The sequence below is a fragment of the Dreissena polymorpha genome, chromosome 10 (genome assembly GCF_020536995.1).
Source record: "Dreissena polymorpha isolate Duluth1 chromosome 10, UMN_Dpol_1.0, whole genome shotgun sequence".
NCBI classification, from domain to species: domain Eukaryota; kingdom Metazoa; phylum Mollusca; class Bivalvia; order Myida; family Dreissenidae; genus Dreissena; species Dreissena polymorpha.
Window position 1 is genome coordinate 35,445,852 of NC_068364.1, and position 27,891 is coordinate 35,473,742.

General features: G+C 34.2%; 1 long non-coding RNA gene across 4 annotated transcripts; it reads right to left on the reverse strand.

Annotated features, from left to right (window-relative positions):
• On the reverse strand, positions 1–26,905 carry LOC127848204 (uncharacterized). 4 transcript variants are annotated; one of them, XR_008034412.1, is made up of 6 exons: positions 25,510–26,905; positions 4,623–4,968; positions 3,965–4,034; positions 3,107–3,249; positions 2,086–2,148; positions 1–902 (listed from the first exon to the last, which is right to left on the reverse strand). It is a non-coding gene; the product is annotated as an uncharacterized LOC127848204 (long non-coding RNA). The 4 variants fall into 4 exon arrangements; XR_008034411.1 differs by having other exon boundaries at positions 1–1,407; XR_008034410.1 differs by having other exon boundaries at positions 1–2,148.
• Between the last annotated feature and the right edge of the window lie 986 nt (positions 26,906–27,891).

Here is a 27,891-nt window from a genome sequence, read left to right on the forward strand (position 1 = left end):
ACAGCTGTAAACATTATTTTATTCTCACGTGACCGTATTAATTGCATTTTCAATAATGATGATATTAAATTTGATAATCAATTCAAGACACGTCAGCATATTACATAACTTCTAACTGACTTTAGGTAAAACTTTCATTCCATATTACAGACATACAGTCACAAATAACATTACATTTAAACCAAAATCCATTTATTTATTAATATTTAAATTTTCCCCGAAATATCTTAATTTTAAATGATTAACTTTCAGGTTTCCCAAGCACATTGGGATGTATTGATGGCACACACGTGCACATAAAAAAGCCAAATGATCACGTGGAAGACTTCATAGGGAGAAAGGGTATACCCACAATCAATTTGCAGGTATGGCTTAACAAATATTTTGTGTGTTATGCTGAAACTTAATCTAATTGTTTTTCTATGATACACGTTTATTGTTAACAAAAAATAATTTATTTAACAACTACATGTTAATTTTAGCCGGTTGTCATTCGTAAACTAAGAAACATGTCATCAGTTTTTTATCAACTTACATAGAAAAAATTATTAAAATATGGACTTTTGAAGATGATGAATTTGTATCTTTTCTGAAATGTGTTATTGTTTAACAATAATTTTGGCAGTTGCTAACTATCCACAAATTCAGCATCTTCAATGTCTACAAGCTGTTTAAAACTTTGCCATTGATATATAATGTTTTTTTCTGTAAACATAAGGAATAATGTTTTTCATTTTCATTTTTAAATGCAGTAATGTTTTTTTCTTTTTGGATTTTTTCAATTTCTACCTTTTATTTGTTTATTTCTAGATTTAACATTTCAATGTCTTTTTCCATGTTTGCAGATGTCAGCGTAGTTAATGTATTGCAGGAAAATCTTTTATCGGCCTACTTTGTAAATGCTGAAAAAAGGTTAAACAGTGTAATTTTGATAAATGGACGTATTCTCAGGTTATGACATTCAAATTTTAAATCAATACATATCGCATCTTTTCATTAGTAATTAATTTTGGCATATTTAATGCTAGTCATATTTTAAAGTGTGCATGATATTTTTGCATACTAAATAATAACATATTATTTATACGATGCTTGCTTTCTCAGATAGTATTGTCAATCCAGTTTTAAGAACTGGTATTCCATCAATGCAAGTTTCATACTTTTAACGTGTCTTCTTTATACTTGTTATTATAGACAAACTATGCCTTTGAACAAAAATAAGAATGAACATTTTGTGATCTTTTGCAGTGCACTTACAAATTAGAGCTACCATAATATTAAGTTTCAAATTGACAACCTTTTTAGTGGTTAAGATTATTGCTACGGACACATTGAAATATTTATTTAAACATATCCAAAACTTATATTCTTTTCGCTTCTTGTCTCTATTGACATTACATGTGGAATCTGAAAAAAACAACGAGCTTTGTTTGTAAAACACAATGCCCCCTACTGCGTTCTGAAGCCGCATGGCAGCTACTTTAGAAATTCAACTTTTCATTTTATTAACAAGGTTATATTTTGAATGTAAAGGTCACAGTTGCCTTGACCTTTGACCGAGTGATCTCAAACCATGTTTGATTGTAGATCTCAATGAGATGCATGCACATGTGAAGTTTAGAGAACATAGACCCAAGAGTTTTCATTTTATCAGCAAGGTTAAAGTTTTGGGACAGACACACACATGCAATGACAGACAGACAGGCACACAGACAGACAGACAGACAGGCCAAAAATAATTTACAAAATGTACCCCCTGATCATTCGATCTTGGGGCATAAAAATTAGATTGCCACTTTAAAAATCAAAATTAATTAAATCCAGTGATGTTTTCCATGCAATACAATGGACAACTAATGTTAATATACTATACTTAAGTTAATGTATAATACTCCCAGCGTTAATTTGCAAGCAAAATGTTAAATGTTAATTTATTGCATGTTCTTTCTTTTGTAATGTTTTATATAAGGATAGATATCTATTATATTGTACACTGTGTTCAATTGGATGTATACATAAGGTTTGCATGTTCACTGTGATGTTTATTGTGATGGTTTGCATATATATGATAATCTATTTATTTACCATTGAGTTCTTCACTGCGGGCTGTTTTGGCACACTCACTTCTTTGTAATGCATATGAAGAAGCTGCAAAAACAAAAACAGTAACAATTTATTCAAACATATAACTTCGTAAAACACTTATGCACAATCAAAGTTTATTTAATATGGAACTATTAGTGATGTTATTATTTTTCGATGAAGATAACATTTATTGTAGCATTGTGTGTTATTTGCTGTTTATAAATAAGAACAAGATTAATGTTTGTATTGAATTGTTGTTGTTGTGTTTTAAACTTGATTTAAAGTACCAACAATTTATAATACAAACAATACAAACAATGGTAACTGTTGATTTATTTTATTTAAGTGTGTGTATATTATGTATATAATATATAATTATTGAATGCACACATTTAAATAGAAGCATAATATGCAATAAATGTTATGTATATTTATTGTTAGGTATATGGTGATTTTTAATGTACATTTCTGTTCCGTATTGCTCTTTGTTAATTTTGCCGTTGCCAAAATCGACTTCTGTGATGCAACAACTAAAAAGACATATATATGATCAATACAACTATGTACGTTGATAATTATGTTTATTTGTGTTGTTTCTTTAGGTTTGAGATTTAATGACAATGTATTTTGTGGCAAAAAAGTGAATAAATTATTTCAAAGCGTCGCTTTAACAGTTCAGTGAACATGTTACATAATACGGATTAAAACTCAGAAGATATAAAGTGCTACATAATAAATGATAAATTATGATTGCAAAGATACATCATTTCAATACAGTCATACACACAGTTATTGTACTACTAGTATATAAAATATAAAAAATCTACTTGTTGAAGGCTTTGTAAATAAAATAACAATAAAAATGATAATTTTATATTACCATACATTAAGACTCTTCCAAAACATATCTCAAATATAAAAAAATCAGCCCTTGCATCCTAAAATGGTTGACACTTTGGCGTATTAGAGATAAATAATTATTGTACATTAATTAACTTCATTTTAAATAATAAATGGTTACCGTCCGAGTCTATTCCCCATGTTATTCCTTGAACAACAGGGCGGCCTTCCATCGTTGAGGCAAGCATCTCCTGCGACGATGTAAACTGGACTGCATCACCACCGCCCTTGGCTGGGTGCCGCATTTCTCCAACTTTTTTATGTCTACATAGTTAGAATAACAAATCATGCTGTTTTATTACCAGGAAATACTATGTTTGAATTTGCACTTATTCCTTGAATAAAAGAACTCAACAGCAAATTCGAAACAGTGTTTATAGGTATCTAACACAAAGGAAAATAAATATTTCCTTAAATGCACATATATCATTAGCTGATCTTACATTACTGATATAATTTGTTTATTTACAACAAACATTTCTTTTACGAGTTGCCATTTCAGACCATTTATCAGTAAATGAGTTCATTTATATTGTTATTTAGTGCACCTTTGGTGAACTTACTTACATATTTCATGGAGGAGTTTAATTAATAATCATGTGAATTGACAAGTGTCAGATCGTTTCACCACATATTTTAATTACGCAAAGAAAATTAATATTTATGTAAAATAAAACGATAAAATCTGAAGATTGTTTACAATGTGTGACGTTGCTTTACATTTTATTTCTCCCCATATCAGCAAAATAATACAGTCTTATAAAACATACAGTAACCATTAAAAACACAAATACGCTTTATTACAAATGTATATTTTTTAAATATTTATAGTGATTATATCATATAGGAAACACATATTAGATTTGACATGTAGTAATATTGAAACAAAAACTATTCTGCAAGTGATTAATACTTTTTCAACAAAAATAATTAAATGAAAACATAACAAAAAATGGAATTACATTCTATGACAACTTACACCGAGCCTTTACTTGGAATTTTGAAACTTCTTACGGCACTGTTCTCCGGTTCTTGCGACCCCGAATTCTCTAAAATTTTAATAAATAACATGGTATGTCATGTGTATGTGTGTATAGTAAATACTTTAGAAGTATTTATTAAACACAAAACATTTAATGTTTACCACCATCGCTGTTGATTAGTTAAATATAAACGACATACATGGTAATAGTTATCGATGTAAACTTGTAGTAAATAAAAAATTCATTTAGAACTATGAAGATTGACTTGTAAACGGTTACGAATAAAACAAATGGTTACGGATCTAACAGGGTACGAGATGAGAACTAAAAAATACATTCTAAAATGGCACATTCATCCGTTATAGCAAAATATTCAATTGTAAATACTTTAATAACAATTCATGTGTGCAAATTTTGGGCACAGAGAACGTGCAACTGTACCATAAATCATAACATTATTCGAAACTAAAACACATTCCAAAATCGGATCTAAAATCCGTAAGTAGCTATAATGTGTTGAGTGGTTATGCCCCTTATATACATTGTACATTATGCGGTGTTAGTATAAAATGACATCGGTAGCAAATCCAATTGTATGCTATTAGATAACATATCAAAAATATAAGGCAGATACGAAAATAACATATCACATACAATGATATTCTGCTCGCCACCTCGTCCCATTTTTTTTCTTCGAATAACGGAAATTGTTTCGGCTCCGATTCCCTTGTATTCGCCGAATAAAAGACTCCAGTGGTCCCGAACCAGCGCGTTCAAAACAATCTCTGCTGGCTCGGTCAAATCTGGAGCCTTCTGACGCTTCATTTCGCTTTCTTCAACTGACGGACACTCCATCGTAAAAGTTGTAAAAGTTTCAAACGCGTTCGTGAATACAAATACTGAGTCTGTCTTCTGTAAGTCTAAGTCTGAGTCAAAGTCTGAGTTTGAGTTTAAGTTTGAGTTTATTATTGGCGAATACGGATCCTGGTCATCCAAAGATCTATAACAGAAAAAAAAGAAAACATAACGACGACGATGATAATGTGTTCTTCTCACCATAACGACTAAGAGAGGCCGCTTATATAGGTGACGCACTGGAATATGCCGGCGTCGTAGAGGCCCTTGACGGCACCGTTAAGGCCCACCATGGCTCGCAACCCGCCGCCGGAACCGATAATACCGATGGTAGGCACCTATTGGTGTGTAAAAGAGGAGACATTTGGTGCATGTTGTGCGCAGACTTACTCTGGAATTTGCTCGATTACAAAAAATAACATTCTGGTGCAAACCAATCCGACCCATTGCATGCTTTTTTTTCAAAATATCTTATAAACAAAACATATTTAAATGAAATTTCACTAGATTCATACTAGAAATATGGTTCAGCATAGTCTGTACCAATGTTTTACTGTTTTTTTCCCGAAATTGTGAAGATCCGGACCAAAACAATTGCAGGTGACTTTAACAAATAGGAAGCCGATTTTTTTTTAAAGCAACGTAAAGGACGTTATTTACAAAAGACAAAAGAGAAAGATAACAGAGAACATAATAATAGTACACATACTTTTGAAGCATTGGCTTTATCATTCCCTCAAAATTTTAATCTATAACCATTTTAAAATGTTGACAAAAAAACGGAGGAAAACGGAGGAGATGGCACAAAATGAAAAGAAAACTTAATGATTTCGGTAGATAAATGGTTTTTATTAATTCGTTATTGTCGAAAAGATTTTTTTCAAATAAACATTCATCAAATCACTCGTTCCTTACATTCAATAATCTACTTTAAACAACTGTCCTCGATTTACTTTTATATTTACTTTTTTATACGTTTATATGGGTGTAACAATGTAACATTACATAACAAAAACTAGTCATTTTGGAATACAAATAAACACAATCTAGGGCAAAAAAGCTTAACTTCTGTCGAGGCGGTAATGAAATAATCAAAAAAAGTATTATTACGGATCGAAGTTCTTTTTAAAAAAGCTTCTTCGATATATTATTGTACATACGAAATTACTGATTGGTAATATAAAACTAACAACATATTTATTTTATGTATATCAATCATAAACTTACTACAAGTTTGATGCACATATAGTACATCATTTGTTAACGAAATCAGTCGGTACTGAAGTAGTTTATATTTCTTAGTTCATAACGTTCACCTACGCAATTATATTGGAACTTGTTATCATTATAAAGCAGGTTCCCATTATAATGTATTCACAATTTATAAAGAAAAAACTAATCGTCATAAATAAAGTACCTATCATAATGAAGAAAACACTAGCAGTATAACAAAAATAAAAGTTTCAATCAGGAAGTCACGAGTCATAGTAACGTATGTCATAACATCCTGAAGAACTCACATGTTTAAAAAAATTGCATCTTCGGAAAACAAACTGAGCTATATTCATTGATGATGATTTCTAATACAAAATTTATGTTTTCAAATTACCGGTATTTTCAGTTTTATGAAAATGAGATTAGCTGACAAGCACATTTTTATGATAAGTAAGGTCTCTCGTTTTCAATTTCCACAAGTACTGTAAAATCATTTATATTCGTCGGCATAAAATTTCGTAGGTTCAAAAAAACTTTTTCGCGGACAGGTAAATTGCCGATATTTGGAACAAATAAGGAATCTGCATCGGTCATGTTAATGTGTTTGTGTTAAATTCGTGGATCGGTCAACATATGGAAAAAAACAAAAAATAATAACCCACGAAAAAACATGATTTTACAGTATGTGCTTAGATGATGCTATAAACAGGACAGTCAATCCATGTACCTTTATAGTTTCACACGAAAATTCGGCACAAAAAGGCACTAAGTACGTCATCATCGAAACACACTAGTATTTGCCTAATATGGCATAGATGTGTGTGTTTTTGCTTATTTGTCTATAATCAGGTAAGAACTGCGTTAGCATCCAATGAACAGTTTCAACGATACATGCCAGTAAGCCCAAGAACAACACCAATGTTTAAATTGCAGATTTGTTCCGCATTATTTCAGCATACAAAAACTAAATCATCCATCTGTAATAAAATGTTCAAAACAAATTATAAGCAAACAAATGAAAACAAAATCTCTCTCGGCCACATTTCGACCCCGAAGATTTAGTATGAATTGAAAATGACCTCCAAGTGTGATCCTGAACATCAACCTTCACATCATGAACATTTGAAGTAAATGTTTGTAAAAAAGCATGATTAATGATGAAGTAACAGTTCAGAACAGCTTTTAAACATTCACATTTTACCTCTAACTTCAAAAATTGACCTTACCTTAAATGCTGCGAGATTGAATGTGCTATGTTCATAATTATGACATCATGCAGTGCCAAATAACATTGTTAAATGTGTGCTTTGAAACGATTTAATATTTACATCAAATACAAAAAATGACTGTTTTGTATATCACAGATGGGTATACAGAGGAACAAAACACTATAGAGATGGTTGATTATTTTCAAGTTTGTTATTCTTAGCACTACGCCGAAAGAGACGTTCAATTATCATAAGCATATATTTGAGTTGCAGATTATGTAGTCACAGTTCTAGTCTGGCCACTAGCCCCATCGTCCCCAACGACGGAAATAAAATGTGGAATGAGTGTGGACAATACTGGCTGCAACCTTGATTTTGGTTCTCGAACATCCGGATGAGATTATCCATCATTGAGGTATACCGGAGAGAATGGTTCCTACTTTGAATTAGACCTCAAGCCCACCCCCTCTTGGCAAATACACTTGTTCTTTTCTCCGGACATTATAACAGGGAGTACATTGTGAAATACAAATAAGACCACAAAACCATGCAAGCAACCAATTGTTTTTTTTCAGCGAGCCAGTAATATCTTACAATGGCGATGCCCTTTCAGGGAATCGGATCAGACAAAGTCGGTAAGGTAGTCCATTCTGTTAACATGATACCGAACAAGAAAAAGATTATTCTCTTACTGAATTCAACGAGCTCGCCATCTACCGGAAGCGAAAGATTTGACCTCGAATTACCCGTAAAACATAAAAACAAGGAAACATGACTGTCAACGATTTCGTCGAAGAAGTAAATGGCGAACTGTGCCGCCTTCGGTTGGTATGCGCTTATACATATCATCATATTTTTTCATTGGTTTTTTTAACTCAAAAGAAGCATAATAGCAAATCGCTGGTTAGAAACATGAGGCTACGTTTACATTTTTCACCACGTATTTCGTACGTCTGAAAACGCTTAAACAAAAGCTGGCATTAATGTCTACACTAATGATATAATAATATACTTGTATAACAATTATGAAACTTCAGAAACATTTCCAGGAGATAAATTCTTATTCAAACCCACTAGTATTTTATTTAAGGCAAGTGAACAATTAACTATACAATACATACAACTTGACATAAAACATACGAATGCTTATAGTTGGGGTCTCCGCCTTGGAACTTTCAATGAAAAGGATTGGGAATTAAAACCAGTTGACATACTGAAATAACACATCATTCTTTAGTTTGTAATCAATATTTTTTTCTAACATAACGATGTATCTCTGTATATGCTAAATTACTTGGTAAGTTGAATATTTTAATATGTACAAAATGTTTTTCCTTGTTTCTTATATACCCTGTGATTTTGTACGCTCCATAAACGTATTCACAGTAGAAAGGCAGTTTCTTCCAGGTGGATGGGGCCGTTTTACGTCGCGTTTTATTAGAGAGAATATATCTATATGGCAAAGTATTTCAAAGATTTGACCGGTCGCCCTATTTTTTTGGATGCACAGGACCCAGATTAGAAATATATATTGCCAATAAAACCACTGTGATAAAGTTTCTTAACGATTTTGTCATAGGTGTTATTACTTCAGTGGTGATAAGGTTTTCATGCGAAATGAACTGGTGGCATAGTATGTTGACGCATAAAAACCGGAACCAGACTTGTTCTTTACCTTCGATTCTTCAAGATAAACGATGAACATTCTTACTCAGTTTTGTCAATATTGAGCCATAAGTGGGGCTTCTACAGAGACTATAAGGCTTTTATACGATACGACATTGTGACTTGATTTTACACATGTGACCAAGATTCGAACTCGGCCTAAATAATGGCAACATTCCGATCAGATTTGATCACAATTGGATACACAATGTGGTATAGAAAGTTGTTAGGAACTACAACATAACGACTGACAACAACGCTAGACATTGAGTGATTATATTAGTTCACCCGATGTGCAAGCAACGAGTGCTCAGGTGACATGAGAATGATAATTGTGCTGCCATTTTCGTGTTTATGTGTTCATTTTGTAAGCGTTACTCATTCGTTTTGGATTGATTAATAAATCTTATGCCGCACAAATACATCAATTTTATATGTGGAATAATTTTTTGGTGCGCGTGTTGCAATTTCGATCCGCGACATATATGCATCAACAAAGCTCTAATGCGTGTATTTGATGTTAATGCCTAAACATGTGGGTTAAGAAGTTAACGTGGTCTGGTGACTTTCATATTACGTCAACCGTCTAACAAAGTTAATTAATTAACAAATAATGATATCGCCGTCTGGATACATATACGTTGATTACAACACACGCAACCTCACCTGAATGGATACTTTGTCAATATGTGGCTTGTGTTTCAATGTTATCTGTTATATGTTTTCTCTTTGTCTTCTCCACCAGTAAAGGTGAACCGTCACGATAGCTCGTCACGTCAGTTGTATCTTTTCCAACACCAAAATGTTAATAAGCACCAATTTACACATATATTCTTAACACTTTTCTTCACACGCTTATTATGTTAGGGAGGGTCTTGGCTGGAGTTTTGTTTGCATGGGGGTTAATTTAGGGTTTTACCAGACAACATTAAATGTTTATACCGTTCATTATGTAGAGAGAATATGAGTCTTTTACATTGAAACTCAACACCTTCTTGCCTCTCTGCCTGCATTCGGTCACATGTGTAAAGTGAAGTACAATCGATTATAATGTTAACCTGTTCTTCTAAAGAGTGTTCATCCCATAGCTTTGTAGCTTTACATGATAGGAGGTTAACTTCATATTTTATATCACTCAGGATTGGTTTTCGAAATCGAGCAGGAAGTGTAACATCGTCTCCTCTGCACAGTTGCATATGCGACAGGTTGGGTCAACCTCACTTTTGTTGAGACGCGCTCTGGTGCTCTGAAGAGTGCATGTTCCTGTCATCAATTTTAGCTTTACTAGGGCTTTATTGGCATCCCAAGATTATCTTGCAGGTATCTGTAGCAAATGGTGGGGTCTTCATATGGCTACGTGTAGTAAATTTAGATGTCGTAGTTTACTTGTGTTCAATGCTTGTGTAAGTATCAGGTCTTGCCAGTGACTATAGATCGCAGTTTTAACTTTCTTTTTCCAGATTGGTTTGTCCACAGGGATTTCTAATATTTCTTCTGGATTCCCTAAATCATATTTTCCAAACAGTTTGTGTACTTCTATAAACCAACTTGCATTTTTTGCAGACTTTACACTAAATTGGCGTAGGACTAGACGCCTTTCAACCGCCTTTCTTTAGACACACTGAATTGAAGGTAACAATGGAACTTTTATGGATCATAGCTTCAATTGGAAGAAGTCCACTCAACAAGTAAATGGCTACACCAGGGGTGTTTATGTGAAGCATCAAAAATTGTTTAATTAACCGCTTTTGCGCCAGCTCTAACTTGTACAGGAGGCAACGACTTGGCAGCACAATTTCCAACCCGTACATAAAGATGGGACTGACAAACATTTTGATAACGTGTATTGCTGATCGTGCATCTAGTCCTCCTACGCCATGGAGTCCACTTGACATGAAGCTATAAACAGCCCGTCTTGCCTTTTGGATGTTACTATTTAAATTATGTTCGGCGGTTTCTTTCAGTGTGGTTGCTCGCAACCGTCCCAGATGTGTACTACAGGAAGATTTTGTGATTATATTGTCATATATTGAGAAGTCATTATCTTCATGTTTTGTTTTTTCAGATTGGAGTACTAAGACAGCCTCAGTTTTCTTTGTCTGTAAAATATATCTTTCACATTTTGAAAAGTCCTCAGACATACTCATAAGAATTTCGGCATCAGCTGGGGATTTGGCATGAATAGTAATATCATCTGCACACGAACTTGCATTGCACTTAATAGTTTCTATCGAGCACCCAAGATCTGCGGATTCCAGGCGGTGTAAAAGTGGGTCTACATAGAATTTACAAAGTTCTGTACTGAGTACCCCTCCCTGAAGCACTCCTTGATTTATGTTGAAAGGCTCTGACAACTCCCCGTTCCATTTGACTACACTTCTTGCGTCTGTATGGATACTCTGTATGATTGACCAGTACCTGTCAGTTATTTCAGCATGATTTACCCTTCGAAGAAGGTGACTATGATCAACAACATCGAAGGCCTCTTTTGCATCAAGGAAGATCAGATTCAGAGGCTCACCACTATCCTTGCCTTCTCTTGTTACTTCATCCACAATCAGAACAGCGTGCAGCGGCGAGCAGTCCGGTGTGAAGCCTCGCTGGTATGGGCTCTGGTTTTCGCTGAGGGTAGGTGCGATTCGGTTTCTGATCATAAAGTCTAGTATCTTCTCTATAACTGGTAGAAATGCGATTCCCCGGAAATTACATACATCAGAGCGATCTCCCTTGTTTTTGAAAACAGGTGTTAATAATCCAATCTTAAGGCACGTTGGGATTGCCCCTAGTTTCAGAATAGAGTTCAGTAAGTGTAACAGTACATTGTGTAGATTTGTTCCCCCTTTTAGGATACTTTCGATTGTCAGCCCATAGAAGTCGGCAGATTTACCCTTATTAATGCTTTTCATCGCTTTTTAAAGTTATTATTCAGTTATTATACTAACATCTCGATCCTTAATTAAGTCATTGATATGTAATAGTTCATTATGAACAGTTTCATGTTATATGCGGTCGAACTGTGTACTTTTCGTTTGTGTTGCAAGAGAGGAAAAATGCGTCTGCAAACCGTGCAGAATTAATTTATACCAGTATGCTGCACCCCAATGACATTTAGATCATCTATATCACATGATTTTGTTTTGCGTTGTCTATTAACTAGCCTATAGAAGATTATTTTTTGTCGCCGCTATGTGAATGCATAATATTCCCTCGGTCTTGTGTGATTCTTCGTGCATGTTCACGCCTGATTGAACTGCGAAATTGTCTTTTAAGTTTCTTCATTGCTGTAAATAGATTGTTTTCAAGGTATCTTGGTTTTCCTGCTTCTGCCCATGACTTGAATGCAGAACGTAGTTCTTTAAAGGCCTATCCTATTCCAAAAGTCCATATTTTCAATTTTGTGTTTGACTTTTGTACTTTTACCTTACTTGAGAAGGATTTAATAGAGCCTTTCACAATTTTCATAACTTTTAAGGAATATGCTTGAATGTCTTCAGTGTTTCTTAGTTCACAAGGGTTCAATTCTGACAGTCTTTTATCTATTTCATTTTCGTATAAAGCACTATCAATTTTGTCCCATCTAATCTTTTTAATTTTGAGTTTGTTTTTTTTTTCTTCTGAATTTTACTACTAAAGTTCACATGAAATTTCAGTTTGATTGGATATTGGTCTGACGTATTTGAATCCAAATGTTTGAGGAGTTCTTTCCTAAGAGGTACTGTTTGATCTTGATGACTGATATGCTTTACAAGGAAATAGTCTATGTCTTAGCATTTACTGCCTTTAGGCTCTACATGGGTTTTTCCAGAGACGTTAAACTTTAAGTATGTAATTAATTCAAGAAGACATCCAGTTCTATGCAGCCTAGGTCTTTGAACAGAAAGATCTGTATTCATGCCCCCCACCCACCCAATCACTATACTATGAGAGTTTTGGTATTTAAGAACAATTTCACGCAGCTGATCGGTGCACTCAGCATTCAGCGTTCTTCGCTTTCTTTTTATTTATAGGTCCCTGAAGGGCATGTATGCCGAGATGATGAGGACTTTTGGTTCACTATTGACCTCCATACACTGTATCCTCTCATTTCCATCGCTTACTTGAGTGTTTGATCACAGTTATTACTAACTACATTTACATGATTGCTATTGGTGAATATATATCTGTTTTCTACACCTCTTGTGCCGATTTGGCCCATAACAGATGGAATGTGCGTCCACTTTCTACTCCACAAGTTCGGTGTAATACATTTCGCTTGACCTCAAATACCTTGACAGTTTCTACGTCCGTAGGTGTGTATCGTGTAAATATGCTTCATGACAAAGAATGTCTGATTATTTTGACTGTATTGTGTTCTTAGATTAGTTCAGAATGAAAATGGTGTGTTCTTCAAACGCAGATGTTTTGCCATTGGTGTATCTTTAACTTGATAAATACGAGCAGCGTAAGTTGAAAAATGATTTATTAATGTTGTGCAGTTCTTATTTTAACTTCGACTTCCTGCTCGCGGGAAACAATTCAATTGCTACCTCACAGCTAAGGGTTTTATAGCCAGGCCGATGTTCTGCCGTTTTACGTCGAGAATGAGGTCAAAATTCAAGTGCGGTGATGTTTGCATGACCACGGATGATTACGTATCGTTAACGTTCATTAAGTCACTAAAGGAATGCACACAGTATAACTACTATTAGACGAACGTTTTTACTGTGTCGGGGGCATTATAGCATGTGATGAATCCCATGTGCTGTTAGAAGAAAGGTCGAGAAATAAAACAACAGATTCATAGCCTTTAATTCAAATAAATTGTGAAACTATATCAATCAATTGTCCAAGAAATTAACGATATTAACTAGCAGTTATAACGCCATTTCTCGTGTTTTTGAATCGATGATTGATTCGGTTTGTCCTTATGTACAATGCTTCTGTTTTTATTACATTTCAATCACAATTGGTGTTATACAGTAAAAATGTCCAATTATTATTGGATTATTTATTACGCGTGTAAGAAAACTCCATAAAAAGTTGTTGATCTTGCTCCGCTATCACCAAACAAATTTTGCGTAATGGCATGTTCATGAACAATCCAGACTTCGTCTTTCATTATTATTTCGAAAGACCACAGCATTGCTGCCTTGATGGTCGTCAAAGAGAACTGGCGATTCCGCCGTAGCTGCGAGTTTTTAAAATATATGATATAATAATCGATGATTTCTGAGAATCCTTGCATACTTTATTTAACAAATGTTTCTTCACGAAACTTATATTACTTTTACTGCTATTGCTGCGCTGCAGCTTTTGCTTTTGCTGCTGCTATAAATAGTATATCCTCTACTGCTAATGCTGCTGTTACTGATGCCACTGATATTACTAGATCACTACTGCTACTGCTGCAACTGGTTCGAAATTTTGAGTAAGAAACTGCAAGACATCGATTTCAATATCGTTCACTGAATATAATAAGAAGCAATGCATACTTCTGAAAAGCAATCAAATAATTCAAACCTTCGGCGAACCGTTGACCATTAAGTTTACCCACACGTCATAATCTCCTGACGTTTTTTTTGGCAGACACGGCCCTGGAAAATAAGTACATGCCTGAATATGTCATCTTGAAAATGCCTAAGAAAACAAGTTCAAGCCTGGTAAGGTCGTCTTGAAAATGCCTAAGAAAACAAGTACAAGCCTGGTAAGGTCGTGTTAAAAATGCCTTAGAAAACAAGTACAAGCCTGGATAGGTCGTCTTGAAAATGCCTAAGAAAGAGAGATATTTTGTAAGTCATTCCATATTCAATAAGATAAAAAACACGAGTCTGAAGCCACGACACTATAAGTATCTTAATACGATTCCAAAAAAAGAGTATTCTTTTAATCTAACTATATAAACAGCCAGATATACGAGTTAAATAGAGTAAACAAACGTTCAAAGTGGAGTTTGATAATTGTAATATTTTCTTTTGCAAACGAAAATATACAAATAAAAATTTATACACACATACCAGAATATGGACTGTATGCATTTCCTTCATTACGAAGCACATGATTGAAAACAAGAATTTGGTCGGGCCCAGTGTAACGGTGTGATCGAGAAACGCACTGAAAGCAGGCGATACCACGTCTCCTGCTTCTTTAGTAAATTTAAGAAGTTACGCATGAACTTGTATCAAAGTATTGGAACACTGTCAAACAGTTAAATAATGACAATATCTTATAATTGTGCCCTTGCAATTGTTCTTATAAATAAACTTACTAAACTGTATTTCTCCGGTAATAATTAAACTTTTAGATCATTTAAAACAGTGATAAAGTATTATTTGCTTTAATATCAGTATACAATATACACAGTATACCTTAACTATTATAATTAAAAATAATGATTTCTATATTTGTGAGAACTGAGACATCAACTATTTACGATACCTCGCAATATGGGATTGTGTGACATGATATGAGTTTTTCAATGGGATAATTATCACAACTTCTGCCGACAACGGCATGTATGTTCTGCTATTCTGTTTCCACAAAAATAACCAGCCCTTGCTTTGTCACATTGAGCGCCCAGCACGCATTGTACCAGGTATGTGTCTCCTTATAGTTGAACACGTTGGAAATAGCGGCCATTCTGTTACAACAATACGCTCCGCTCAGTTTTGAGCTCTTTTAAGGGAATGCTTCATTACGCCATACATTCTGATATTAATTTATATATAGTTTATGTGGTTTCAATGATTGGAACAGAAACAAAGATTTAGGAAGCATGCGAAATGGGAATACCTGCATGCGCTTCATTAGTCTGTGCGATATGGTCTAAGATGTATTGAAGTATTTTATTCTCTTTTCGTAAACATGACGCAGAATAATTATTGCGACCCTCCACAAATTGTCCATACATTATGGCATATTGTTATGATATAATTGTTGGAATTACATTCCATCATTCTTTTGAAAGAATTTCAAACATGCGCTGCGTCTGTTGTATTTCATATGAAAAAAACTATAAATCTTGGTAACTACACTATGTACATGTACGACAACCATGCACACATATATAATTACACACAAAGGTATATGACATTTAAAGTTATCGGGTCGAGTTGTCTGATCAAAGAAACAGAGCAATTCGGGCCTGATCGGATCGGGTATTAAATAAGCTCACACAAATTAATTATAATTATAATAATAATTATACTACTACTACTACTACTACTACTACTACTACTACTACTACTATTACTACTACTACTGCTACTACTACTACTACTACTACTACTACTACTACTACTACTACTACTACTACTACTTCTAATAAAAATAATAATAATAATAATAATAATAATAATAATAATAATAATAATAATAATAATAATAATAATAATAATAATAATAATAATAATAATAAATAAAGGCGTATCTCCGTGAGGAGATTGAGCTACAGCCAGCTAGAGCGAGCATTCATTCAGCATTTCAGCAATAAATGTAAGCCGCGTTCTTGAAAAAAAACAGTGCCTAAAACATGTGCGTAAAGTGTCGTCCAAGATTAGCCTTTCCGCACAGGCTAATCACGGAAGGCGCTTTCTGCTTTTTTTCGCTTAACAAAATTCTCCTAAAAACGAAAATCCAGTTTAGGCGGAAAGTGTCACATCAGATTAGCCCGTGTGGATTTTACAGCCTAATGCAGGACTACACTTTACGCACGTGCATTAAGCCCCGTTTTCATAAAATGCGGATAATTTCAACAATAAATGAATTAACTCCATGCATTACACAGTTTGAAAGTAAACCACAAAACAAAAGGTCCCGCAGACCGACAGGCTAATTCCAGGTAACATTGTTACAACTTTGTTTAAAGGGGTAAACTATTATGACGAGAGCTTTTATACTACTTTACGATTGACATACCTCAATTGGTATCAACATGCTTGACATCCGAGCGGACATGTTCTTAGTCCATATTTGAATATGCTTCTGGGACAAACGGGGCTTCATGCATGTGTGTTAAGTATCGCCCCAGATTAGCATGTGCAATCCGAACATGCTAATCAGGGACGACACTACGCTGTCATGGAATTATTCGTTGAATTGAAATCTTTTCTAAACGAAAATCATGTTAAGGCGGAAAGTGTCGTGCCTGATTAGCATGTGCGGAATGCAGAAGCTATTCTTTGACAACACTTTATGCACACGCATTAAGCCCCGTTTTCCCAACGCGCGATTCATTACATTCCTATTAATAACACATACGCCTCTTACCTCTTTGCAATCTTTTTTTTATCGGCAGGACGAAGAAAAAATCAACAAATACGGGTCAATCACCGGCTGTCGTGTTCATTTTAAGAACATGAAATTAATACAGCCACATACGTCCGCATTTATTGCTGTTTACAACATTAAATCAATACAGTCACATATATCCACATTTTGTTATGTTAACAACACAAAAGCAATACAATCATATATGTCAGCACGTATTGATGTTTACAGCACAAAACGAATAAAGCCACATATGTCCACATATGTCCACATTTATTGATGTTGACAACACGAAAGCAACACAGCAACATATTTCCACACGTATTGATGTTTAAAACACAAAGGCAATACATCCAATATGTCCACATTTATTGATGTTTACAGCACGAAACGAATACAGCCACACATGTCCAGATGCATGTACGTTTACAACACGAAAGCAATACAACTACATACATCCACCCGTTTTGATGTTTACAACACGAAAGCAATTCGGCCCTACAGTTCTGTATATATCTACATGTATTGATGTTTCCAACACGAAAGCAATACATCCACATTTATTATACCTCACTTTTATTCACAATGCTAAACTTCCAAAGACCATCATGACATAGAACTACTGGCAGACCCAGCGGGAAAAAATTTACTGTCAAAAAAGTACTGTCGCCCGCTCAAAAAATACTGTTGCCCGCTACCTTAGCAATCCCTTGCGGAATGGTAAAAATTATACTGTCCCATTTGCGCATGCGCAGTACGCAGTTTTGCATTTCCGTTGAAAGCAGATGACCAAATCTGTCAATCATTGCTTAAATTAAATTCAAGTGTTCATGGTTCATATAAATTGTTCATGTTTGAATTGTTTTTTCGGTATAAAAAAATAAATAGTACATGTCTGACAGGGTGACTAAATTTGTCAACTTTCGGAAAAATACTGTCAACCGAGGCGAAGTTGACAAATTTACTGTCATCCTGTCTGACATGTAATATTTATATATTATCCACACGTTTGGATGTTTACAACACGAGATGAATACAACTTCATACATCCGCAAGTATTTTCAGTTAGAAAACGAAAGCAAAACAACTACATATATACACACGTATTTGTATTTACATCACGAACGAAATACTACCACATATATCCGCACATGATTATAAATATTACTACGTGATTTAACGTATAATTTATGTATTGAATTTGACACATTCGAAAACAAGAAAGTAACGGTAAAGTTTCGTTAAACATGCAAATCATGAAGAGCTTAGCAGGTCGGGTTATAGAGAATACATGGTTGGTGCCGAGATGGAGAAAGTTTATCCGGTGAGAAAAAGAAAAAGAAAAAGAAAATAGGGCTTTAGCGAGCCCTATTTTTCTCTTTTGGGCCGAACCGGATACATTTTCTCCATCTCGGCATCAACCATGTATTCTATTTATCCTGCTTCATGCCGTTGACACATTGTATCAAAGACATATGATAAATTGACATTACAATATAATTATTCTTGTCGAGCCTCCTACATGTACACAACATTTCAGACGACCGAATAACTATCGATTGTGTCACGTAAAAATAATTCCTCTTTAAACTGTTCCTTTAATTACTTTCCTATTGAAAATATGAGAAGAAATAAAAAACGAATCGAGAATGTGATATTTTTTTTTGGTAAAAAAAAATACAGCAGCAAAACCAAAACTAAATTTTATTTACCTTAGTGACAACTTTAATTTTATTCCGATCGAAGTTAACAATTATGAATGACAAACACACAATCCGAAATACGTTTATCATTTGTTAGATGCTTAACAAATATTTATTTTAAAAAGCACTGTTAAAACCACCATGTAAAAATTGTCGTCCCTCAAATCCTGAGAGAAACTATTGATGCATAGTATGTTTCGTCAGAAAAATGACGTCACACTAGATACGCCATAAATTGCGTAATGAAGTAAATGAAAATGATAAATACGGAAAGCTGTTTTGGTACTATATTTTTAAAAAGAAAAAAAGGATGATATATAATATTACGAATCCGATAACATTCATGATGCGTCCAAATATATGAAATAGGTCAAATATTAGAGCGTGTTAATCGTCGCAGCGTGCGTATGAATACACTACTTCCTGTTGACCGGAGATAGGAAAATTTATTCGACCGTGCTTTATTCGGTCAATGTTTGCAACAGAGGCAGGATTAAACACAATCAGTGATTTGGAATCGGAACAGTGTGATAACTATTGAGTTATGCTTACTTTTTAAGTCGTCAATAGAAACCGTTACCGCTATTCGTGTCGTTGTTAAGTAAAACAATATCATTTTAAACCTCAAAACATGTTTCCTTAATTTCACGGAATTAACATATAAGAAATAAGCGTAAAAGGTTTATATAAATTTGATAATATAATGGTCGATATAATCACCAAAGATTGCCTCGCAGTTCGGTACAGTTTTGTACACACGTTTTTCACGTGCAAATCGTGATAAGTCAGGAAACTCCAGACACGCTATTGGTGTGATGTATCATGAACAAAACATTAATTTCTTGTTAACAATAGTTTTTGTAACAGGCCATACCCTGTTTCTCATGTAATATAACAATTACGAATATTTTTTATCTTACACACGTGTAATATACTTTTTGAGCGTTTTCATTGGCTTTTTTTCGATCGATTGACCAATCGCATTTTGTTATTTTGCTGAAATGACGTTGCAACGTCAAATGACGTCACGAAATGTAAACAACATTCGGGATGACTCATTATATTTGCGTAAATATTTATTTAATTTGCTCATTTTAAAGCATTGATAACTATTGATTTATGCTTTTGATTTATTCTCGTCCAGGAAATTCGTTAGTAAGCTCGCCAAAGGCTCGCTTACTAACACAATTTCTGAACTCGTTTAATAAAATATAATTGATATGAAAACTCGTGCAAGATCCTATATTATATTAAATTTTGAGTTAATAACTATTTATTTTTTCGAAATATCGTTGTTTGCTTGCTTACAAACAAGGATTTTGAGTTTTGATGCGGAAGAATTAAACATCGTCGCATGCGTCTTCTCAGACATCAACCGAGAAAAAAGGTTCGATGCAATTATAAATAGATAAATAGTGAAAGTCCGAAACGAGAATTAAATATAACTTTAATGACGGTCCGCACTGGCCGCCTAAAGTTGATTTTCACTAACAAGAGACTTTCAACGAGAAAAACAATAAAAGCTGAAAGTGTCGACCCTGTTAAACCTTGTGGATTGCAAGGGCTAATCTGGGACGACTCTTTGCGCACAAACATTAAGTATGATGTTTAGGAGAGACTCAAATGATTTTATTTAAAATGTGTTCCGTACAATAACCCAGTAAGCAAAAGAAACTATACACATACCGAAGTTAATTACGCTATTTACAACGCTTAAAGTTTAAATCATTATATTTCGTATGTTCTCACTTCATAAAAATCGCATATGTACCAACACTGTCCCGTTAGAAATCAAAGCAAAGACGGCGTTGAAAGTCTTATGATAAGATGCAGGGCAGTTTCTGCTGAAGTAAATGTTTAAGAAACGTTGACTGAATGATATTTTAAAAGGCCATAAGAAAGATTTTTATTAAAAGAATAAGTACAAATACATGAAACAAGAAGTGACGAAATATTGCAAAACATCATATATCAATCGGAAAATCAGAAAAAAAAACGTTTCAGAGGAGCTGTGTATTTCACAAGTAAATGCCCGGATGTTTATTGATATTTCTAATTGGCTGGACGTTAATTTGTGCTGTTTCTTTAATTTGGAAAAAAGTGACATACACACCTGTCCGTCGTTTGTTTATTGAAAAGATGAAGTTTATATTTCTCATAACTATTACAGGCTCCTTTGAGTTTTTGTACTAGGTGATAATTTAATTATAATTACATCATTATTATTTACGAGACTGAACGACTTTTTAATCCGGAAGCTAAGGTCAAAGTTATATGTTTTTTTTTCTAGTTTTGTGTCTTACTTCTCATTATACGAAATAAAACTACTGCATTAATTCGTAAAAGCAAAAAAAAAATATTTTAACAATGCTGTTAAAAATGGTACTTATACGGCATATATTTGGAAAAAAATTGAGAATGATATGTAATAATGACAATTATCAAAACTGCGGAGTGCATTTGCCAAATAAAAGTTTAGTGGACGGTGTGTGTGTTGAGGACAAATGAGCATTTTACAAACATATCAAATGCTGTTGATAAGCTGAAATGACACGAAGAAAACTTTGCTTATTTGAAGTTATATCTCGACAAATCCTTAAGTCAGAATGACTTTTCAATAAATTACATTACCCCTCTCGGAGGGAGTAAAATAATTGGCAATTTAAATGTTAACAACGCTACGGGAATCGACGGGATCGGTGCAAATATTATAAAATACTGTGGAGAGCATATTGTTGTACCAATTACCTCGATAATTAATAATAGTATTCGTACAGGAATTTTCCCCGATTTGGCAAAAGAAGCGTATGTTCTACCAATATATAAAGGCTCAGACACAGAAGACTGTAATAACTATCGTCCGATTTCAATTTTGCCAACTATATCCAAAATATTCGAAAGACATTTATCAAATGAATTAACAGAATTATTTCGTAAAACCAATGTGTTGAATAAACATCAGTCAGGGTTTAGAGAAAATCATTTTTGCCAAACAGCACTGACCTGATTCATTGATGAGTGGCTAAAAGATGTATATAATAGTAATTGTTTTTATTGGCATGAAAAAAGTTTTGATTAAGTAGATCATGACATTCTGTTTTACAAACTAAAACTTCATCACTTTTCGGATGGTACTTTGTCCCTTTTTCATTCTTATCTTAGTCAAAGACAACAATGCTTAAAACTAGGGACTAGTTTTTCTACCCCTCTATATATTAAGAGTGGTGTCCCTCAGGGTTCTATTTTGGGCCCTCTCTTGTTTCTAATTTATATGAATGTTTTTGGGTTATTACTAAACCAGTCAGACATAGACCTGTATGCTGTTGACTCGACACTATATGCTACAGGGGCCAATCCTTCCGAAATTCAGACTTACTTACAAAATGATATTTATTCCATACAAAAATGGTGCACACTCGATAACATGATGATTAACCCTTATAAATCAAAATGCATGCTTATTGGCTCGAAACAAAAAAAAATAAGAATATCAACCTTAACCTGAAAATAGATAACAATGCTATTGAAAATGTCGCCTGTCATAAGATGTTAGGACTTTATATCGACAAACATCTGCAATGGAAAGTACACATCGATAAAACATGCTCTAAAATAAGCAGTAAAATAACTCTGCTAGAACAGATATCATATTATCTCACTTTTGATATGAATAAATTATTTCATAATTCATATATTCTCACCACTTTCGATTACTGTTGTGCGATCTGGGGCAACGCTAATAAAAACAATTTAACAAAAGTGAAATAGAACATCATCCAAAGAATTGTTTTTACAGCAATCTTGATATATAAATGTGTCTTCAGCATATTTTAATGACTCTAGATGAGGCAATATATATAAATATATATATATATATATATATATATATATATATATATATATATATATATATATATATATATATATATATATATAATATATATAACTTGCTTGGCTTGACCTTTGTGTTAGCTCGAACTCTTTCTGATGCAACGATTTTGTATTGCTATATTCATATCAATTTCTGCTGGATCGCTCGCATTCGCGAGAGTCGAATTATTGGATGGCTTGAGCTGTTTTTATTTAATCAATCGTTTTATGATACAGTAAAATGTGTAATTTGAATAAAATTTGGCCTTTTTGTAGGTACATAAACAGGGGCGTAGCCAGACAAAAAGGAATGTTACGCACAAATGGGGAGGGTGTGGGAGGGTGTACCCCCCCCTACCCTCTGGGGGTTCAGGAGCCTCCCCCGAGAAACTTTTAACAATAATAACTGAGATGAATTTGAGGGGATATTGGGCACTTATTATTACATCCTGTATTTTATCTGAAAAGTGCTTTCACTTGTTGTGACAGACCAAGAAGTCATGAGATGTAATAAACTAATAATGAAAATAGTATGTTCAAATTTTATTTCTGCTATTTGACTTTTTGGTTTAATTTATCAGATGATAGACATTGTATGTGAATGTCATTTAGCTTGGCGTGTGTATAAATTTACCAGTTTGTCATGAAAGATAAGTGCCAAACGCCTTTTCCTCTTTTGTGCAAATAGGGCAACAACTCTAGCTGCGTTTAGTTCCCTATCCCTGTGAAAGTTCATGGGGCCAAGTCAAGAGATGCGTTCAGTAGTCATAGTTGACCTTAAGTAGGTTTTAAGGCGTCTTAAAGCTCTTAACAAGCGTTCTGCTGAAGCAGTTGATACTGGCATCGCAAGCAACAGGTAGAAGCACATAGCAACATTCGGATACAAGTCTTCCGGTAAAGAGAGCAGCATGATTTCCAGAGTAGGCGTAGATGGAATCTGTGTCTGTTCACAGCGGAATTTCCAACGCTGACATTCTCTATGAAATTTTTCCATGTTAATTTTATGGTCCGCCTGTGCTGATGAGAAGATTGCATTTGTTCGTTGATCATTGAGGTCTTGAACACGACCTGGTTATAGGTACTGTATGGCATATCTTTCATTTCTTTGTAAAAGCCGTTGTTGAAGCTTTGCAAGTAAATGGTCCGCAAATGGTAAATTCATATATTGACCCTTCAGTAGTCAAATGCGGTAGCTGCCGGTGCATTAGGGCGGTTTTGCTGTCGCCCTGCGCGTGAAAATGTAGGTTCAACATCAACGGGGCTTGCCATTTCAACGGCTTTTTCAAACAATGCATGCTATACAAAGGGATAGTTGTGTTCTGCCTCTACCTGTGTTTTTACGACCTCAGCTTGGACCATTGCAGCTTGCAGAAGATCGCATAAAGCAGCCTGAAGTTGTTTTGAGAGCGGCACACACGCAGACAGAACATGCTATACAACCACCAGTGTAATAATGAAACTTAACTGTGTAATAGCTGCTTTATAAGCGCCAGCCTTTGCATCATTTTGTTGGGCGTAATCTTCAAGTGTGCGCACAACCGTTCCAAATGAAGCCTTGAATGTGAAAAGGGCATCGGCTCTGGCCACCCACCGGGTCTCGCACAAATTTTTGAGTTTGGTCCTCCTGTCCATCTCAGCCCAACCCTCATCACTATTGCCAAGGAATACTTGAAACCGTAATAACCTCTTGGCTGAGTACTGGAAACAAAATGCTATTTCCTGGACGGTCGTCATTATGTTTCTTGCACAGGGCTCTTTGGACGCGTGAATAATAGTAAGATTCAAGGAATGCGCTTTGCAATGTGTATAAAGTGCTCTTGGAACTACATGTTCTTGTTGAATGCGGGCTTTGACACCGCGGTGACAACCAGACATGTTTGCGGCCCCGTCGTACCCTTGCCCTCTCATTGCAGGAACGTTAACTCCGGCAGCTCGTAGGTTGTCAAGGAAAGCGTTGGCGAGAGACTCTCCGGTGGTGGCGCTACCAAACTTCAGATTCAAATGACTCAAAGTAGATCTAGTCTCGTAAATTATTACTCTGATTTGTCAGACTTGAGGAGATCTTAAATTATCACGGACATTAAGGTTAACCACCTTCGGCCATAGCCTTACACTTTTAAGCCTTTTTTGGCCATGTTTACATTTTATTTTTTCTGAATGATGTTACGCACGTGCGTAAGTGAATATCGCTGGCTACGCCCCTGCATAAAGCACGTACAATATAAAGTTAATGGAAGAGAAAAATTTGTATCTAAACGAAAAGTCATGAACAAAACACAGACTCAGATGTCATAAAAAACAAGCGAATAAATAAATTCATATAGTGCTATTTAATATTTTGGCGATGTGTTTTAGTGCTTATGCATGTTTTGTGTTTAGTGATGCTTCTTACATGTGCCTTAAAATTTGCTACATAAATACGTGCTGATATAATATACATGTTCATTTATTATATTATATTTGTTTGATTGTATGTATAATGGTTTTTTAGTATTAATTAATAAAAATATATAATATATACTTTGTTCTTATTAATTCAAAAGAAGAAAGTAGTACACTACTATACGGATTTTTTCCAGTATGAATACTCTCAACTGGAGATGTAAATATGTTGCAGATTCATCTTAGTAAACAAAGTATATTAAAAAACGGTTGGCTCGAATTCCGCATGGCTCGAACTTTTGTTGACAGTTCTGGCGAGCTTTAGCCATCAGGTTTCCACTGTTAATACAGTATTAACAATATTAAATATACAGTTTATATATTTACAACACATTTTACCTGTAATGCCACTTCCAGTATCCTCATATAGGGATTTCTTATGTGTCAAATCTGTCCCACTGAGGTCGTAGTGATAGAGAGCAGTGCCTGAGGTGATATACAAATCACCCTGATGGTAGGTAATACCAAGAGTAGCATGTGGTAACTCCCTAGTTTCATAAACGCTTATGCCATGAATAGCATATGGTAACCGGCCTTTTTTGATAACATTGATAAATTGAACTCTATTCTCAAAAGTTATAGCAACCTGTTCGGGCAAGATTTGGCAAATGTCCTGCGGATTACCATCTACTTTCAAGTCGCCATACACATTGTAATGCTTGTCCAACATTTTCACTCTCTTATTAGTATAATCTGCAACAATGGTCTCACCACTAGGCAAGATGCAAATGCCCGAGATGTAACATGTCTGACTTACGTCGCTTTTTATTTTCACATTATACTCGGACTTCTTCTTCACATACATCTGGTCTGGATTAATCTGATCTGAACTTTTATGAATTGCATCTACATAAGTTGCCATTTTCAATAGTTATTGTTAACTGTCCTCCTACTAAATGTTGTTTATTCACTGTTATATTGGCTCTTCTTGTTAAATACAATTGTATATTATCAGAACCAGAATATGTTGCATAAAGACACACACACACACACACACACACAGTTTTAAGTTAGTATAATAATCAATGTACTAGACTTTAAACTCGCAATTGTTCTATATTGGCTGTTTAAGCCCACAACACACTTAAAATACACACGGCAAGTACAAAGCGAAGAAAGGAAAAGATGTTGTATGTAGGTTAACATTTCGCTGATAACAATGCTATACGCTTAACATAACATTTTGGCTGATGGTATGGGTATACACCATTTTCTGAAAATAGGGTAAAATTTTATTGCATGAGTTCAGTTAAAGGGACTTGTTCACATAATTGATTATTTAAATTCATTAAATGTAAATTTCAACAAATATCTATTATTTTGAATAGACTTAAATAATTATAAAGTCCAGAAAAAGGTTGAAAAAAACATGGCCTAGGATTCAAACCAGTGACCTTTGGAGGCAAAATATAATACATAAACACTACAACACTCAGGCTTTAATACTTTGCAGCAAAAAATAAATTAATAATTTTCCAAATTATTGATGAAATGTTTTTAAAAACTGTTTAGTTTTACCAATTTTGAGTCATGATATTCCATAAAAATATTTTGCTAAACATTTTACTCAGTTATAGAACTTATTAATGCAATCTCGCTGGTATGAATAAAATTAATACATTCTTTTTTAAATATTACAATTTCGGGTAAAATTGTCATTTGCCACACTGTAACCAAGTGCCTTTAACACGCCCGCTTCGATCATCTGAAGATACAAATTGTCTGATGTAAATTTATAGATTGGTTTATGTTTATAACAGTTCACATTATCATTTTTAACAACTCAAAGTTAAGTTTAGTTCAGAACTGAATAGCAAAATGTGCAGACATAAGCTGACTTTAAAGGGGCCTTTTTACAGAGTTTGGCAGATATTTTAGTTTGTCATTAAATGCTTTATATTGATAAATGAATGTAAACATCAGATATAAAAAGCTCTTGTAAAAACAAGAATAAACTTAAAGAAAGAAAATAAGTAAACCTCAACTGGGCTTGAACAACTGAACAGAACAGAACGATACTTTATTTCTCCCAGGTATACATAGATACAACATGGGGAACATATAATATACATGTCACAAAATATAACAACAACAACAGAACTCTCCAAATATTCAATCGTTTCGCGTTGCAACGCTTGATAATTTTCAGGTTTTTAAATCGTCAAAAGATGCATTTAATGGATATTTTATAGCATGGTAAATGTCCAATATTACTGTTTCATCACAAATAGCATAAGTACAACGACACTTTGCGACTCTGAAACATTTTTTTTATTTTGTGAATTTACCAAAACGTGAAAAGTTCCCTTTAAGATGCAAATTTCCCCTCAATATTTTAACAGGTGTTTTATCTATGACTCACTGAATGAAACTGAATACTCATCTGCTATAACAAATGGTGCCATTTAATGGAATAATCAACATAAATTGAGAAATAAGAAGTCTTCCTTTAAATATAATTCAATACTTTGAAGATCATCAAATAAACTTTGTAGTTAAAGGTACAGAAGGTCAACTGAAAATGTTATGTGGAGATAAAATTAGTGATAATACTAAAATAGGTGGATTATTCACATACTATAAAGCATAATGTCTGTAGTCAATGGTTAAGATCTTAAGTTTTATGATGTTTACGCACCATAGCCTTTTAACAACTTATTTGATCTTTCCTGCTCAGAAGCAAATTGAAAATGGCTATACAACCAGCAGGCTGTTCAGGTT